Genomic DNA, 17,215 nt, shown 5'->3' on the forward strand with positions numbered 1-17,215 from the left:
CCCTGCTTTTGCATCACATAAATTTTGTTGTGGCTTCGTCTTAATATAAAGTATTTTCTATTTTTTCTTCTGATTCTTTATTGACCAATTTGTTGTTTAAGAGTATGCTGATTAAGGGCGGCGCCTGTGGCTCAGTCATGCCGAGGGTGGCAGGTTCAAACCCGGCCCCGGCCAAACTGCAACCAAAAAATAGCTGGGCGTTGTGGCGGGCGCCTGTAGTCCCAGCTACTCGGGAGGCTGAGGCAGGAGAATCGCTTAAGCCCAGGAGTTGGAGGTTGCTGTGAGCTGTGTGAGGCTACGGCACTCTACCAAGGGCCATAAAGTGAGACTCAGTCTCTACAAAAAAAAAAAAAAAAAAGAGTATGCTGTTTAATTCTCAAGTTTAAAATTTATTTACAATTGTTTTGTGGCCTAAAATACAGTTAACCTGGAAAATATTCCACATGCACTGGAGAAAAATGTGAATTCTGCTGTTGTTGTATAGAGTGTTCTAAATATGTCTGTTAGGGCCAGTGGGTTTATAACATTGCTCAAGTCTTCTATTTTCCTGCTTATCTTTTTATAGTTATTCAACCTATTTTTGAAGTTCAGTGCTTTTGCTGTTGTCGAGTTTTTTTGTTTATTTGTTTTTGGCAGCAGCCTATTTATTTTTATTTTTTAACTTAATTTTTATTAAATCATAACTGTATATTATTTATGGGGTATAATGTAATGATTTGATATACAATGTAGACTGCTTAAATCAAACTAATTAACATACCCATCACCTCACTTGTGGTACAACATGAAGTGCAGCGTTCAAGCCTCCAATTATTGTTGAACTGTCTGTTTCGCTCTCAAATCCTGCCTGTTTTTACTTCATTTATTTTGAGAACTCTGTTGTTAGGTTCATATACTTTGTTGTATCTCCTTTATGGACTCATCTTTTGTCTTTACCTAATATCCTTCTTTGTCTCTTGTAACAATTTTTAAAAATCAAATTCTTTCTAATATTATCTTAGTCACTTCTGCTCTCTGTTTACATGGAACTTCTGTTTCTGTCCTTTCACTTTTGTTCTATTTATGTTTCATGGCATTAAAATAAGTCTCCTGTTATTATCACAAATTACATCTCTATACCTATGTTCTCATCCACATAAATTTGTACTTATTGTTTTATGCAGCTGTTTTTTAAATCATATACAAATCAAAAGAGAAGTTACTAACAAGTAATGCACAAATACGGATTTTGCATTTACCTATGTAATACTTTTACTGTTGTCTACTATTTCCTCATTCAGATTTGAGTCACTTTCTATTGCCCTATTATTTCATCCTTTAGCATTTCTTGCACAACAGGACAGCTAGCAGAAAACTTCCCCTGTTATTCATTAGAAACAGTATTAATTTCTCCTCATTTTTGTTAGTTTTTCTGCTTATGGAATTTTTCATTACAGTTTTTTTTTCTTTGATCACTTTGAATATGTTATTCCACTGCCTCTGGCTTCCATTATTTTCTGATGAAAAATCAACTGTATACAAGAAGTCACTTCTTTCCTGCATCTTTCAGTATTCTCTCATTGTCCATGGCATTGATAGTTTGATTATTTGTGTCAGTGTGGATCTCTTTCAGTTCATCCTACTTGAGATTCATTGAGCGTCTTAGATGCGTAAATTCAAATTGTTCATTACATCTTGGAAGGCTTTAGTCATTATTTCTTCAAATATTATTTCTAGTTCTTTCTGTTCTCTTATCATTATAGGACTACCTTAATGCCCACATCAGTATGCTTGAAAGAATCCTACAGGTGTTTGAGATTCTGTTCATTTTTCTTTATTTTGGGTGGCGCCTGTGGCTCAAGGAGTAGGGCGCCAGTCCCATATGCCGGAGGTGGTGGGTTCAAACACAGCCCCGGCCAAAAAAAAAAAAAACATTTTTCTTTATTTTGTTTTTCATTCTTCTCCTCAGATGGGCGTCTTCATTAACCTATGTTCAAGTTTGCTTATTCTTTGTTCTACCTGCTCAAATCTGCTGCCAGCTTCTATAGTGAACTTTCATTTTTTTTTATTATGCTTTTCAACACCAGAATTTTCATTTGGGTCTTTTTTGTGGTTTCTATCTCTTTATTGATGTTATCAATTGAGTGCATATCATTCTCATACTTTCCTTCAATTTCTTGTACTTGGTTTTCTTTAGCTTTTTGAAATACTTGATTTTTAAATCTTTGTACAATGTCTAGGCTTCCTCAGGGACAGTTTCTAGGAATTTCTATTTATCTGGTATGTGGACCATACTTTCTTCTTTCTTTCTAACTTTTTGTTAAAAAATGAACAATTTGAGAATTATTACGTGGCAACACCTGAAATTATATTCTCTCCCCTCCTCAAGGTTTTTTGTTGCTGTTTGTTGTATTGTTTGTTTTTTAAACTAATTTTGGAAACGTTTATGTTTTTGTCATGAACGGTTACTGGTGTCTCTGTCTTAGGACAGTGATGGGCTAGTGATTTGACATAGAGTTTCTTACACACTTATGAACCACTCCCCCAATTTCACAATGTTTGAACATATATCCCGTGTGTGAACAGCACACCTTCAAACTCTATGGGAAGTTTACAAAGCATATCAATCCCTATTTCTTTTTCCCTCAACACTTTTCAGTGTATTTATTATGTGCCTCAATTGTTATCTTGACCCAAGTGGCAATGGCTGACACAGTTGCCTTTAAATGTTTCTGGCACATTTCCCCCATGTACCTATTTTTCCATTTGAGGAGAGTTCTAAGTTAGGTAAAATAAGATAAGTCTTTTTGAGGCGATCCTTCAGGGAGCCAGTAAATCGAAATCCACAACCACAGTTCTTTGGTTACACATCTTCCCTGCCTCAGGCAGCACCGGGATCCCCCAGAAGTCATGCAGGCTGCTGTTTTCAAGCTTCCTGAACTAGGGTGAAGAAATGAGGCCAGGGCATGTTCAGATACCACAAAGCTCTCCTTCTGGGATTCAACCACTTTTTACTTTATTAAATGTTGTTCTAGTTGGTATAAATCTTTAGCTAGTTCTGATAAAGTAGATTCTGACAGGACTTTTTCCAGTTTATTTGCTGTTTTAGTGGAGAGTTAAGGCTTTGGAGTTCCTTATGCCACTATTTTTATTGATGTCACCTACAGCATTCCTTTTATATCACAAAAATAGCAGAGGTAGAGGGGAGAATTTATAAAGAAACTATTTTTGAAACATTATAGCCCATAAAACTTACCTAATTTTGGAATTTGTTATATTTCTTAGAGTTGACATTTTACATGGTTGTAAATCATTTGTGGGTTTGTAAAGTTTGCAGGTGATATAGAAGCTGTTACTGCGTGAGAAAAGTGTATCAAGTGACCTTCCCCAACTTGAAATTTTCTAGTTCTATGCACTCCATATTTATTGTTCAAATCCCTGAATTTTTTTTTTTAAAGGAAACTGTGGTTCAATTTAGTGCACAGAGTTGCTTTTCATTTCTAATTTGATTTGGTTTTGGTAACTGAATACTCAAGTAGCAAGACTCTCAAATGGAGCTGCTAACTATGGGAGGGAATTTTTTCAAGATAAAGAAAGAAAAGAAAGAAAAGAAAAAGAATATGTAAAATTAGAAGCATCTGAATTTTTTCAGTAAGTTGGAGCTGTCAATACTCAGATATTCAAGAAAAATCAAAGTCCCCTGATAATCCCATCCCTTTTGCCCATTTATTCTTCTTTTTGCCTAATCATGTGTCTACACCCAAATATCTACTCAGTATACATCTGTCTGACTAATGTAATCCTTTCAAATGGCAGAAATACCAAATTCAGCCTATAACGTTCTTTATATCCTTGTTAGACATGGAGGAAAGAGCAATATCAAGATTATCTTCTGCATGTTCTGAAATACTATCACAAACCTTTCAAACTTAAGACTATAACAGCTCCTTGAATTTATGAACCAATGATGAAAATTAAAAAATGTAACTTCAATCTCTACTCACTCTCTGTTTTAAAAAGAACATTACTATCATATTTTTTTATTTCAAGTTATTTTCAGGAAGAAGAAATACTTGAAGTAATTATTAAGACTATCACTGTGAGCCAGATTAAACATTATGTTCCTTTAACATAGTAGTATTTAATGTTTTCAACTCATTAATTCTGCAAATACTGCTCAGTGCCTTCTGTGCACCAAGCATTGCAATGGTTGCTGGTAATGCCAATACAGCCACAGCAGTTCCTGTCATCACAGACATTACAGAGGAGTGAGGAATCAGGATATAGAAACAGGCAATTGTGTTATATTATGGTAAAATGTGCTGCAATTCAGGAAGTGCTGAAAACCAGGGCTGAACCAAGCTGGAACAGAGGCTGATGATTAGGAACAGCTTCCCAGCAAAAGAGATGTCTCAAAGTCACTGAGAGTTAGTCACAGGAATGGAACTCTGGGGTGTGGAGTAGCATTACTGACTGAAGACATGGCATGTAGGACAGGTTAAAGGTAGGAACAACTGAAGAAATTGCTCAACAGTCCAGGAGGACAGGAGAAAAGAGCAAAGGCAGTCAGAAAAAAATCTGAGAACACATACTTTAAAGTACTTTTAGGTTCTGTTAAAGAGCTTGGACTTTATTCAGAGTCTTATAGGGAGACTGTTGATGTGTTTTAAGCAGGGGCAACATGATCTGATTTTTATTTTAGAAAGATCTTTGTGGTTGCTGTAGAAAAAACAAATACATATCAGAGTGTGAGGACTAGACCATAGATAGAAAGATCAGCAAAGGGGTGTTAAGACAATATAGGCAAGAGATGATGGTAGAATAAATTAGGATTTATTATCGGCACTGAATTGAATAGCATCCCCTAAACTTCATGTCTACCCAGAATCTCAGAATGTGACATTACTCGAAATATAGTCTTTCAAAGGTGAGTAGATAAATTAAAATGAGATCACACTGGATTGGAGTAGGCCCTAGAACCAGTGTCTGGTGCCCGTACAAGAAGCCAGTGAACACACAAAGAGACCCAGAAAGAAAGCCTAGTGACAACAGGAGCAGACATTGGAATTATGCTGCTACAAACCAAGGAATGCTTGGGGTCACCAGAAAAGTAGAGAGGCAGGGAAGGGTCCCCTGGAGAGATTTGGGAGGGAGCATTGTCCTGCTGCCACCTTGATTTTGTACTTCTGGTCTCCAGAACTATGAGAGAATCAGTTTCTCTCATTTTCAGCCACCCAGTTGTGGTTATTTTCAGGGCAGCCCTATGACACTAATAAAAAGGTGAAAAGAAGTGACCTGATTTGACAGGTCTTTAAGAAATGGCTACTGCATTTGGTGATTACTCAGGTAAGGCCACATTAAAAATAATTCCCAGTTTTCCCACTTGAGCAACTGGAAAGTTGGTGGCATCACTCATTAATTAGTTTGGGACCAGGGGGAATGGATAATGCTCAAAGAGGAGAAGCTAAAGTTATTGACCAGGCCCGGGTCTGTTCTGCCTGTGAATAGTAAATCAATCACTGTGATATGGGTTAAATCTTCCTTCTGGAAGAAAAGGCTTAGGGTATTTGTACGTTAGGGAAGTGGGGTGGTCTAACGTGTGGATAAAGGTAACTGACCAGCAGTGGGGAAAAAGAAAGTAACAGTTTTTTTTTCTGTGTAAGTATAGTTGGGGTTCATGTAGTTTCATAGGGCATATGTCCACAAAAATGGCATTAGCATGATGTCTTGGTCCTGAGACATAAAAAAGCGCATCCCTCCATCACTTGTGAGGGCCTGGTTGAAGGGTCGGGGCTAGCCTAAGCTTCTGAAAAATAACTGAAGTGACCATTACCATGGTGATGTACGAATGTTATCTACAAAGTAGGTAGTCACACTCAAGTCTTGGCACTCAGTAGTGCAGCCTTACAATGGCACAGCCTTCAGCTTCATGGAAAAAGGGAAAAACAACAAAAAGCAAGCATCCAAAAGCAAGCAGGTAGGCAAATCCTAACATATTAAACCCTCTGTTTCACTGTGAGTTGACTTCTCCTTTTTTTTTTCTTTTTTGGTTAGGAATTCATTGAGGGTACAAAGAACCATGTTACATTGATTGCATTTGATTGCCTCTTATAATTGTGTCCTGCCCCCCAAAAGTGTGTCACACACTTTGACCTCCTCACTGCCTTCCCTCCTTCCCTCTCTCACCTCTCCCCTTCCCTCACCCCCCCTCATCATGTACTAGGGCATTAACTGTCTTCATATCAGAATTGAGTACATAGGATTCTTGCTTCTCTTTTATGATGCTTTACTAAGACTAATGTGTTCTACTTCCATCCAGGTTAATACAAAAGATGTAAAGTCTCCATCTTTTTTAGTGTTGCATAGTATTCCATGGTATATATATATATATATATATATACCACAGCTTGTTAATCTATTCCTGAGTTGGTAAGCATTTAGGCTGTTACCACATTTCGGCAATTGTAAATTGAGCTGTGATAAACTGCCTAGTTCAAGTGTCCTTATGGTAAAAGGATTTTTCTCCTTCTGGGTAGATGCCCAGGAATGGGATTATGGGATCAAATGGAAGATCTAGTTTGAGTTCTTTGAGGGTTCTCCATACTTCGTTCCAAAAAGGTTGTATTAGGTCATAGTCTCACCAGCAGTGTAAAAGTGTTCCCTTCTCTCCACAGCCACGATAGAATGTACAGTTTTGAGATTTTGTGATGTGGGCCATTCTCGCTAGGGTTAGATGATATCTCAGGGTGGTTTTGATTTGCATTTCTCTAATAATTAGGGACAATGACAATTTTTTCATGTTTGTTAGCCATTTTCTGTCTTCTTTAGAGAAGATTCTATTCATCTCTCTTGCCCAGTGATGTAAGGGATTGTTGGCTTTTTTCATGTTGATTAATTTGAGCTCTCTGCAGATTCTAGTTATCAAGCTTTTGACCAATTCAAAATATGCAAAAATCCTTTCCATTATGTGGGTTGTGTTTACTATTCTAGCTGTGTTTCTGGGCCTGAAAGACACATGAAATTGTCCAATGGGCAGTTGGGAAGTGGGTATGAATAAATGAGGCATAGAGCCCTGAACTGGACATGGAAATTTAGGAACATCTTCACTGGAGGGTAATTAAATCTAAGAGGTAGATGACATTGCTATGTCATGTTGAAGAGAGTAAGACCAGGATGGAACTAAAATTGACTTGTGGAACACCAACTGTTAATAGTTAATTAAGAAAAATATCACATTCTGTCCCCTGGATATAGCCACACAGTGTTTTTTAGTGAGGTTACTGAGAATAATTTTGAATGGGACAAGACCTAGACATTGGGGTGGGGTCCACGGGTTAGAGAATTAAATAAGTAGAAGTGTGGAAGCTAGAGCCAGGCACAGTAAGAGAGTAAAGGGCAGGATGAATGACAAGAGAATGATTAAAGGGATGGACCCCGAACTGAGTTGGACAGGGAAGGAAAAACAGGCAGGGGGTGATGGAGTAGCAGTGAAGGAGGACTTGGAGTTTGGAGGTCTTGATGAGTTCCAGTAACAGGGACTGTTGGAGCATTGAAGTGAGACAGCTTTTAGGATAGGAGATGGTGGTCAGGGAATAAGGTTGCTGAGTGCAGCATCTCACAAGCAGAATAACTTGGGAAGATTGCAGGCTACAGGTTTCGGCTTTATGTATGAAAAGGTAAAGATAATAATCGAGAGGAAACCAGGATTCCATTACTTAAGAGTCCGGACTGTTAAAATTAGATGTCCTTAAGGATATTGAAGAAATTAAAAATGATGGGGAAGTGAGGGTCTTTGAGCAAGTGACAGTCAAGCTTTGATCTTGTTCACTCTCTATCTGTTCATCTCCCTTAGTGCTCAGTAATCTCACGGCCTTGTCCTTGGTTTTGTGGATTATTTAGAAAGACTCACGGGAACTTGCCAGCCATAGGTATTCTTGCAGTAAGGCTTTTATGATGTCAAATAGTCTCCCTTTTGAGTATTCCTGAATTGGGATAAGAAAAGAAACACACAGTTTTTTAATTCATACCATATCCTTCCTTTCACATATTTTATTCCTGAGCTCCTCACTTGGGAGCGTTGAGAATTAAGGGAAAGGGAAATGAGAGCTCTAATGGTATTATTCACAGTTTTATAACAATTTATTTTGTTGTTGTTTTCTCTCTGCCCATGTTCAGATTTCTCCACAGCAAGACGTTTAGCGAGGAAAGCACACTTTGATTTTCTTCCTGTGTGCCCCCATCCCAGCGTGATTGGTTGACTTACAAGGCTACTCCATCCACTACACCCTGTCAGTAAATTGTAGTGGTTTATTTTTCCCACAATCATAAGAAACTAGCGCAGTGCCTTCATTGGCATGAAAAGAAAGAGGATTGTCCTATCAAACCTCAGTTCTCATGGAGCTAGGGCCAGCTGCTTGCAAAATCTGTGATGTCCTGGGAGAAACATGGGGTCAGCCAGCCTGTGTGAAAAGGATTGACAAACAGCTTCTGGACTACCGGTAACTGCTAATGCTCTGCCCTGCTCCATCATACCCTCCCTTTGGGGGTTATACAAGAAACCAGGCACACTATATGTGAGCTAGCACGTCCTAAGGGGACTGGCAAGCTCCCATAGCCACACACAAAACTGACACGGACCAGCTGACGAGCAGTATGCACGTGTGCTCCAGAGACGAGAGCCATAAGGTGGGAGTGAAGGAGACAAGCACCACTTGTCACTCTGAGCCAAGTGAGCAGATCAAGAAGACACCAGCATAATGCGGGGGGAAATAGGCCACAACCCTGCAACCCACAGCCAAGGCCACCATCCTCACGTGACCTCCTCACTCTTTTCAAATTATCATTCCTACACATCTGATTAGGGAAATAAACTTCCAACAGCCTATGCTCCCCATTTCACCATCATGGAACACTTGGGATGAAATTCACAACTATTTCATCAGTGGCTATCTTTGAGTGGTAGACTTACAGGGAATTTGAATTCTTCCTCCTACTCTTTAAACTTCCTATTTTTTTCTATAGTAAACATGCTTATTGTGAAAGAAATATAAGCTTACTTAAACCTTATTTTCCTAGGTTTCAAATTAAGCCCTTTTTATCATTTTTTTTCTATAAGGTAGGGCAGATTTGAAAACCCTTCTAGCAACCACCTGAGCCAGGATTTCTGGCCAGAAGAAACAGAGTCTATCTAATGGCTTTCTATTTGTATTGAAGTTTTAGTCCCTCAGCAAGTGCTGGAATGTTCCCAGCACAGGAGAGAAATGTGGAAGACCACATCACTATCAGCACCAAAATTATTCTGGAAAAATCTTATAGAATTATTGGAAGTATTTAGCCTTTTAAAGAATAAAAAATGATATGCCAAACTGGTATGGTCTGAATGTTTGTGACTCCCCAAAATTTGTATGTTGAAACCCTAACCACTAAGGTGATGGTATTAATAAGTGAGGCTTTTGGTGAGTGATTACATCCTAAGGGCACAGCCCTCATTCATAGGATTGGTGCCACCAGAAAAGAGGCCCAAGGGTGCTTGTATTCCTCTTTCCACTATAAGGACACAGTGAAAAAGGGCCATCTATGAATCAGCAACCAGGCCCTCCCCCAACACCCCATCTGCCAATACCTTAACTTTGGACTTTCCAGCCTCCATAACTGTGAGAAATATTTTTTTTTCTTTGTAAGTCACCCAGTTTATGGAATTCTATAATAGTAGCCTGAACAGACTAAAACACAGACTAAATCCAATCCTTCTGTCTACCCCACCTCCACCCATATTGTCTTCCCTCACTATTTAGCACACCCAGCACCAATTACACAACTCAGGCATTGGGAGCCAGCTTTTGCCTTTGTAGTTTATGCCATTCATTTATAGTTATACCATTAATTTATGTAACACTTGGCATGTGTATTCACAGCTCTGTGAAAGGAACTTTTATCTTCATATTATATTAGTGTGAGAAAAAAGAAAAGATGAAAAATGGCTAGAGATAAAGTTTGGATAGTCAAATATTTAAAGTTAAAAACCACCTCACTTATTCAAAATTTATTCAAACTTCCTAAATCTGAAGTACTCTGTTGGTAATTCTCTTTCATTTCTGATTTAAATTGTGCACAACCTGACCCCACTCTACCCTGGCCCCTAGAAAAGCGCTAGGAGGCGGACAAACAGGTGCACATTGAGTGTGTGAACAGTTAGGCATGGAAACATTGAATAAGATTCAGTAGAATGAAACCTCTGTAGACTAGAAATGCACCCTTTTTATTAATTGAGTAGGGCTTTATAATCATCCTTCTTATCTCTGCCACAAGGGAGCTGTTTCTCTCTAAAGTAGGACAAATTTACATAAATTAAAATTTTGCTCTATGTTTCAAGATTTAGGGGGAAAGAAAGGGGTAACTACTAATTATTAGACATCTAATATTAGATAATTAGATATCTACTGCAAGCTGGGCACTCTGGCATTTGGTCTTGGCACATTTTCACTTCATTTTTGTCAGATCTCCTGAGTTAAGAGCACTGAGATGCAGAGGCTAAACGCCTTGCCCAAAGTCATACAGGTTAAGAAATAGGCACAGGTTCAAGGTCTATTTGAACCCAAAGCCACCATGTTCGTCTTACTATTCCATTCTAACGTGTTTTCCATTCATTCCAATAATTCATGCAAATTCTGAATCATGTACCTTTAGTCTTATTTTTTAAAAAAGAAGGTCAATAATACAAGAAAAGTAAGACCAAGGTATACAATAAATTCATTATAGAAGATTTGCCTAAGTCTGGTAAGTGCATATATTCAATATAAAGTTCTCTGTGTTTTCAAATGGCAGAAACAACCTATTTTATTATTTAAATATTTTAGAAAATTTCGAGTTCTTTCTCTGGAGGCTATCATATCTTCTGAAAGGACTGCGTGGCATTTCTGAGAACGTATGAACTTTCTCCTTAAAGACTACATGTATTTACTTATAAACCAAATTCATTCACACACTCCTCACTGATTCCCCTTGCTTCCCATCTTGACTCATTTAAGAAAGTCTAATTCAGGTTTTCAAAATGGCTTTTTGCAGGTTTTCATCTTTTGAGACTTAAATTTTAAATTTATGTCTTTACTACTCCAGGCCTTCTCGTGTCCTAATTTATTTTTCACTTACTTCACACCATCAACATACCCCTGCCATCAAGTTTGATTTATATTACCTAGGAACATAATCCAGTCATGAATCTTCCTTGGGAAGCCAACTTGGCATGAGGGAGAGCACACTTTAATGATCTTTCTAGAGTAGAAAACAAAAGGCAAAAAGAAAAAAAAAATGAGTGAAACTTTAAAAATACTACAAAACAAACCCTAAAAGCCTCTGGTAATATAAACAACTTGGCTCTTCCCTGAACCCAAATTAAAAGCAACAGTGCTTTAGCCCATCGCCTTCTGCTATTCTTGTCTTTTGACACAGAGGACCTGAAATCGACTGGTTGAAGTTATAAATGAGATCCTCAATAACCACCACCTTTTTCCTACATCCTCACCAGGTCTCATGTGCATTCTTACTAAACCCTGCCCCTTGCTGTTTAACCTAACCAGGTAAGCAGATCTGCTCATTGCTGTGTCCTGTAGTTAACTGAGCACAGGTACCCCTGAACCAAAGGGTGTTTCCATTGGTTCACCAGTGCTAGTGGTTCAAATAAAGTGGGTATTTGTGGAATATTTTGGCATATCTGTCAGTTTCGGTGAAGCGTCAGATAGAGCAGGAAGCAAGGAGCCCCTAGGGATGCCAGCCGCAAGATTTGTTAGACTTCCTGATTCCTGAGAAGACTCAGAATCAAAGACCCTCATGCTTGGTGTCTCCTTGTTTCATAGTTACATTCTCAGGATAGACTAACCCATTAACGCAGTTGGAGCCAGTGACTACCCCAAGTGCCTTCATTTTGCTCAAGGTCTATGAGTACACATAGAGCCACCAAGTGTCAAATCTTGGGTCCTAAGAGTGATTGCCTAAAAAGGGAAAGTTGTAACCCAGAGGGCTTTCCTAGGAGGTGTCTGATAGATGAAGCCATTGTATGGGTTTTCTGAGGCTTTCCCAAAGTTGACACCCTAGGAGACACTAAGTTAAGTTAGCAAGTATGAAACGGCCTGTTTAAATACTGAATCTGTATATAACATCACTCAACAGGAAGTGCTATTTTTACTGATTTTAATTTAGCCAATTTCAAGACCATTTAGAAAGTATAAAACACTGTGTTACATAATATAGGTCCATTTAAAAGGAAAAAAGGAATGACTTCTTTCCTCAAAGCAAACTTTTCCTGAATTTGATCATGAACTCTTAATTAATGGTCATTCTCTAGTAAATATTTACTGAGCTGAAACTATTTACCAGGCCATATTCCAGTGCTAGGGGATTTAGCAATGAACACAACTATCAAAAATCCCTGTCCCCCAGGAGCATTCATTATAAAAGAGGAGCAATGTATGCAATGGTTAAAGATTGGGTATAGATCCTAGTTCTGCTACTAGGGGAGGGGCACATTTCTGAGTCTCTCTGCTTTTTAGTTTTTTCATTTTTAAAACTGAAAATGAGAATAGCACCTGTCTCGTAGTGTTGTCATAGAAGAGTATGACATAGTTAAGAGTTCCCACTTAGATGTGTAGCCTCCCCAAGAGAGGCTAGTTACATACAAAAAGACATTTTCTAAAGAAAATTAAACTTTGAGGGAAATTTTTAATAAATAATTGAAACAAGAGTAAAAAAAAAAAAGTTGCTATTGTCATTATCATCATCATCAAATGATCCTCAGTCAGATCTTCTTTCCCTTTCACCCCAAGATCCAGACCCATTGTTTCTTTTGCTCAATGCAATTCAGCCAAGAAATTTTCTAGTACTAGACAGATGAAGCTGAGCATGAGAGTTTTATTTACTTATTTATTGAGCATGTAAGGAATTGTGTTGGGTTCATTAGAAGCAGATGCTGAAATGGAGTTAGTGGTGCAAGATGTTTATGAGAGGAAGGAAGCAGGATTGAGTAGAGGTGGGAGCTGAACTGCAATTCAGGCTCAGCAAATTTTCAAGCAACCTGCAGGGTCATCTGAAGCTAGTACTGCTCATTAAAATGCCTTTCCTGGACCAAAGTTCTTAGTTTTTACACTTCCACTGACGAGGAACCTGCAGGATTTGGCCAGGGTGACTGTGTCTAAATAAGAAAAAAAAATGATCTTAAAACATAGTAAACTTATAGTTTATTTAGTGAAAGGAGGCTACGCAAAAAATGATAAAAGAGAGAATGAGTTCGGGTAAACAATTACTAAGTGTTGTAAGAGTTCAACAGAATAGAAAAATTACTTCTGGCTAAGGACATAAAATAATATATTTAACTCTTAAAACTAAGAAAATATTAAAAGATAGACTGAACCAGAAGTAGATAAACTCTGGCAAGTTTATTTATAAACTCTGGTATATTAGTAGTTCTCATGTAATTGAATTTTATCTCTCAATTAAATTGGCATAAGATATCTCACAGTCACCGCCTGTAGCTCAGGTGGCTAAGGTGTCAGCCACATACACCAGAGCTGGCAGGTTCAGATCCATTCTGGGCCTGTCAAACAACAATGACAACTACAACCAAAAAATAGCCGGGTTGCTGTGGTGGGCACCTATAGTCCCAGCTACTTGGGAGGCTGAGGCAAGAGAATTGCTTAAGCCCAGGAGTTGGAGGTTGCTGTGAGCTGTGATGCCACGGCTCTACCCAGGGTGATAGCTTGAGACTGTGTCTCAAAAAAAAAAAAAAAAAGGATATCTCACAGTGTATATCAAAGCAACCCAAAGTATGGTCCACAGACTATGAGAATCTGCAAACTGCTACTAGCCCTCAAGGATATTAATAGATAAGTATAGAGAGTAAGCATAAGCATTTAGAAAAGCTCTCCTAGCAATTTGACATAGTAATTTTTTATCTGTTGACTCTAAGAACAAAAATTGTACATCCAAATTTTTCCTCCTTCATTTTTCACATAATACATTTTTCATTGTGTTTTATGAAAATGTTTGTAATGAATTATAACTTGTTCTTTAAAAAATACATTTTTTCATCATAAGTTTTGAAGAAGTACTAGTTAACATTGCATGCCTTATATTATTAATCTTTTTGAATTTTTAGTGATGGTGTGTGACACAACTTTTGGGGGCAGGATACAATTATAAGAGGGACTTTACCTAACAAATGCAATCAGTGCAACCTGGTTCTTTGTACCCTCAATGAATCCCCAACAATTAAAAAAAAATCTACTGAAATCTAAATCTCTGTCATGCTTATGATTGTTAATTTGGAAGTAAGAGTATATTTCGTTTAAAGAATCAACGTGTTCCTACAAATTGCTTACATAGAGAATTATAAGTCTAATTTTCTACTAACTTTCATTTAGTTATAGGAGACTGACATGCATGCAAAATCAACAAAATGAAATAAAACTAAATAAGAATGTTAAAATTTTTAACATTGGTAGAGAAATTTTCCTGATAAAATAGGAACAATCCTCCAAATCAATTATCCAGCATGAACACAGAAATATCATGATTTTGACATTTTTAAAACAGAGTCCTCAAGCTGTAAAAGAAAAGTACTGAAGGATAAACAGACAAGTCAGTGATTCAACGCTCTTTTCATGGAGCTTGCCTGAAGATATATAACAATAGCCCACTCTGCCTCTGAGACCTGTTTTCTCACTGTTATGGAAACTCCCGGTCATTGTAAGTTATCTTTATTTGCCTTCATAAGGGCCAAAGGAAGAAAGGAACTCAAACATGGAGAGGTATTGAATCAAAATTCAACATACCAGCATCATTAAACAAGGCAATAGGAACACAGATAGAAAACAGTCTTGAAATATTTTAAAAGAAAATATTTGTGTTGGTAATATAACAATTAAAATCGCTGATGTCTAATTTCTAAAACAAAGTGTTTTAAAAATAATGATGATTAAATAAGACTCTTTTCAAATAACTGAATATGGAACAGGACATTGTAAAGAAACCCTATGTAAGCACATGTAACCAATTAGGTCTCACTATATCAATATGTACATTGTTTGTGCTAGAAACTACTCCTAGTTGTTTAAAAGGAACCATCACAGCAGTGTGTTTTTTTGTTTGTTTGTTTGTTTGTTTTGTATTGAAGCAAACAGTGGCTCCAAAATAAGGGGTTTATTTTAATCAGGTTACAGCCCACCTGGAGGCAGATGATGGGTACAGCCCCAGGAAGAATTCAAGGCTCTGAGCCTGGGCAATCTCTGGTCTTTCTCTTCTCCCAGCCTCAGTGGATGGTTTTCATCTTCACGGTCTCAGAATCACTGTCGCACCTCTAGGTATTTTTTCTGAGTTTCAGTTTTGAAGCAAGGGACTAAAAAGAGATCAAAGGCTCATTCTAACTGAATCTGTTCCTTTTTATCAGAAAAACACTATATTTCCTGGAAGCTTCACCAAGCAGATTTGTGATCATATCTAATTGGCCAGAAAATCTTGTAACTATCTCTACAAGGGAGCCTGAAAATTTAGAGCCTTTTCTCCTCCCCACCCCCCACTTTTAAAGCCAAACACATTGTTCTATAAAAATCAGGGAACTGTTGATAAAGACGGAAGAAGAGTGCTGGCTGCGGATGAACAAGCGTCTCTGCACTTGCACAGACTACTATTTATATTTTCATGTGCAGAGAAGGAAATTTTAGGAGGTTAAATAATTTGTCAGTGTCATATAGCTGTCATATAGGTGGATGTCTGTCTGGGCCCTCAAAACTGGGAGATTTTCCCCTTAGAAGACAGCTTCTGGGGGCAGAGAACAGAAACAGCCAGGAAATGCCATTTAAATGCAGCTATCTTGTGAGAGTCCTACAGAATTTAGTGCAGAAAGTCTGTAGATTCAGCTTCTAAAAGGAAATGAGAGCAAAGGACTGAAGTGCTTATTTATTCAATTCATGCATCCACCACAATAACCTGAAGTTGGTAAATAAGCACTGTGTGACTTGGGCACTATTAGAATATATGTTTGGGCTACAAGGAGCATCATCACTCCCTGTCTTCTGGTGCTTTCATCTTCCCCTGCTCTCCGGAGAACGGCACACTCACCCTGCTACCCCGGCTTCCCTATACCCATCCACATGCACCATTTTCAATACATCCTCTGCTCTGGGAATTTTCCCAACTAATCTCTCCTCCCAGAGTCCAAGAGAAAATGATGAGAAGATGCAAAAATGACCCTCCGTCCTAGCTGCAGGAAAGCTTTGTGTTGCTAGGAAACCAACGGTAGGTGCTAACCATCCCTCACTAAATGAGGGCAGCTCCCAGCAGAATAATCCTTTATGTGGAAGAACCTAGACCATAATTTCACTTCCTACCTCCAACTGGCTCTGTCCACATGGATGCTTTTATTCTCCAATAACAAGCAGCAGAAATGATTAAAAATAATTTTAGGGATGTGAAATTTTGCTTACTAGGAAGGTCAGAGGACTTGTATAACATAACATAGAGCTACAAGGTTGAAAGATTTGTTATTCTTCAAATGTTAACTTTAGACTTTGTTGAGGGGAATAATAAAAAGGAGGAAGAGGACAGACAGAGAAAGAGAGAGGGAAATTCTGCATGGGAACAAACTAGAAAAATACTTAAATTAGATTGGGGTTAAATATTTGAATGAAGGACTCGTGCTGGCCGTTAGTACGTATCAACAGAGATGGATAGCAATAGTTAAATATGACATCTTCCGTACATAACCTGTCACTTCATCATTCACCAGGCATGTCCATGGAATTGATTTTCTTAGAATGTTTTTGTCACAGACATATGTTGTAGGCTGTTTATTCACAACTGAGGGTAGCTAAACTAATCTAGGATTGTATCATTTGAAAGTGAGGGTAGAGATCACGAATAATGATAATATAGTTTATTTATAAAGGAATGATTTATTCATTCACTGAATAAGTAATTGCATGCTGATTATGTACGAGGCTCTTTCTAGATATTGGAACAAAAAGGTCTGACCTCACAAAGCTTATTTTCTGGTGGGAGAGCTATTTAAAAGCAAGGTAAGTATGCAAAGTGTTTGTGTTGGATAGTACCAGTGCTGATGAAGGGAGCATGACACCAGGAAGGAAGGTCGGAGCAGGTACTACAAGGTGAATTTTGAACTATAATCTAAGGGAGGTGAGGTCTCACATGAGCCAGGCAGATGTCTGGGGGAAGAACCTTCCTGGCAGCA

The 17,215-nt window shown here is 38.1% G+C and overlaps 1 long non-coding RNA gene across 3 annotated transcripts in view; it reads right to left on the minus strand.

Moving 5' to 3' along the window:
- Positions 1-17,215, minus strand: part of LOC128590846 (uncharacterized) — a 38,100-nt gene that overhangs the window by 9,153 nt on the left and 11,732 nt on the right. For all 3 annotated transcript variants that reach the window (XR_008381348.1, XR_008381349.1, XR_008381347.1), the window contains exons 4-5: positions 11,174-11,250; positions 7,889-7,961 (exon numbers count right to left, since the gene is read on the minus strand). This is a non-coding gene — a long non-coding RNA (uncharacterized LOC128590846). The remainder of the gene's footprint in view (positions 1-7,888; positions 7,962-11,173; positions 11,251-17,215) is intronic.

The sequence above is a fragment of the Nycticebus coucang genome, chromosome 7, assembly GCF_027406575.1.
Source record: "Nycticebus coucang isolate mNycCou1 chromosome 7, mNycCou1.pri, whole genome shotgun sequence".
NCBI classification, from domain to species: Eukaryota; Metazoa; Chordata; class Mammalia; order Primates; family Lorisidae; genus Nycticebus; species Nycticebus coucang.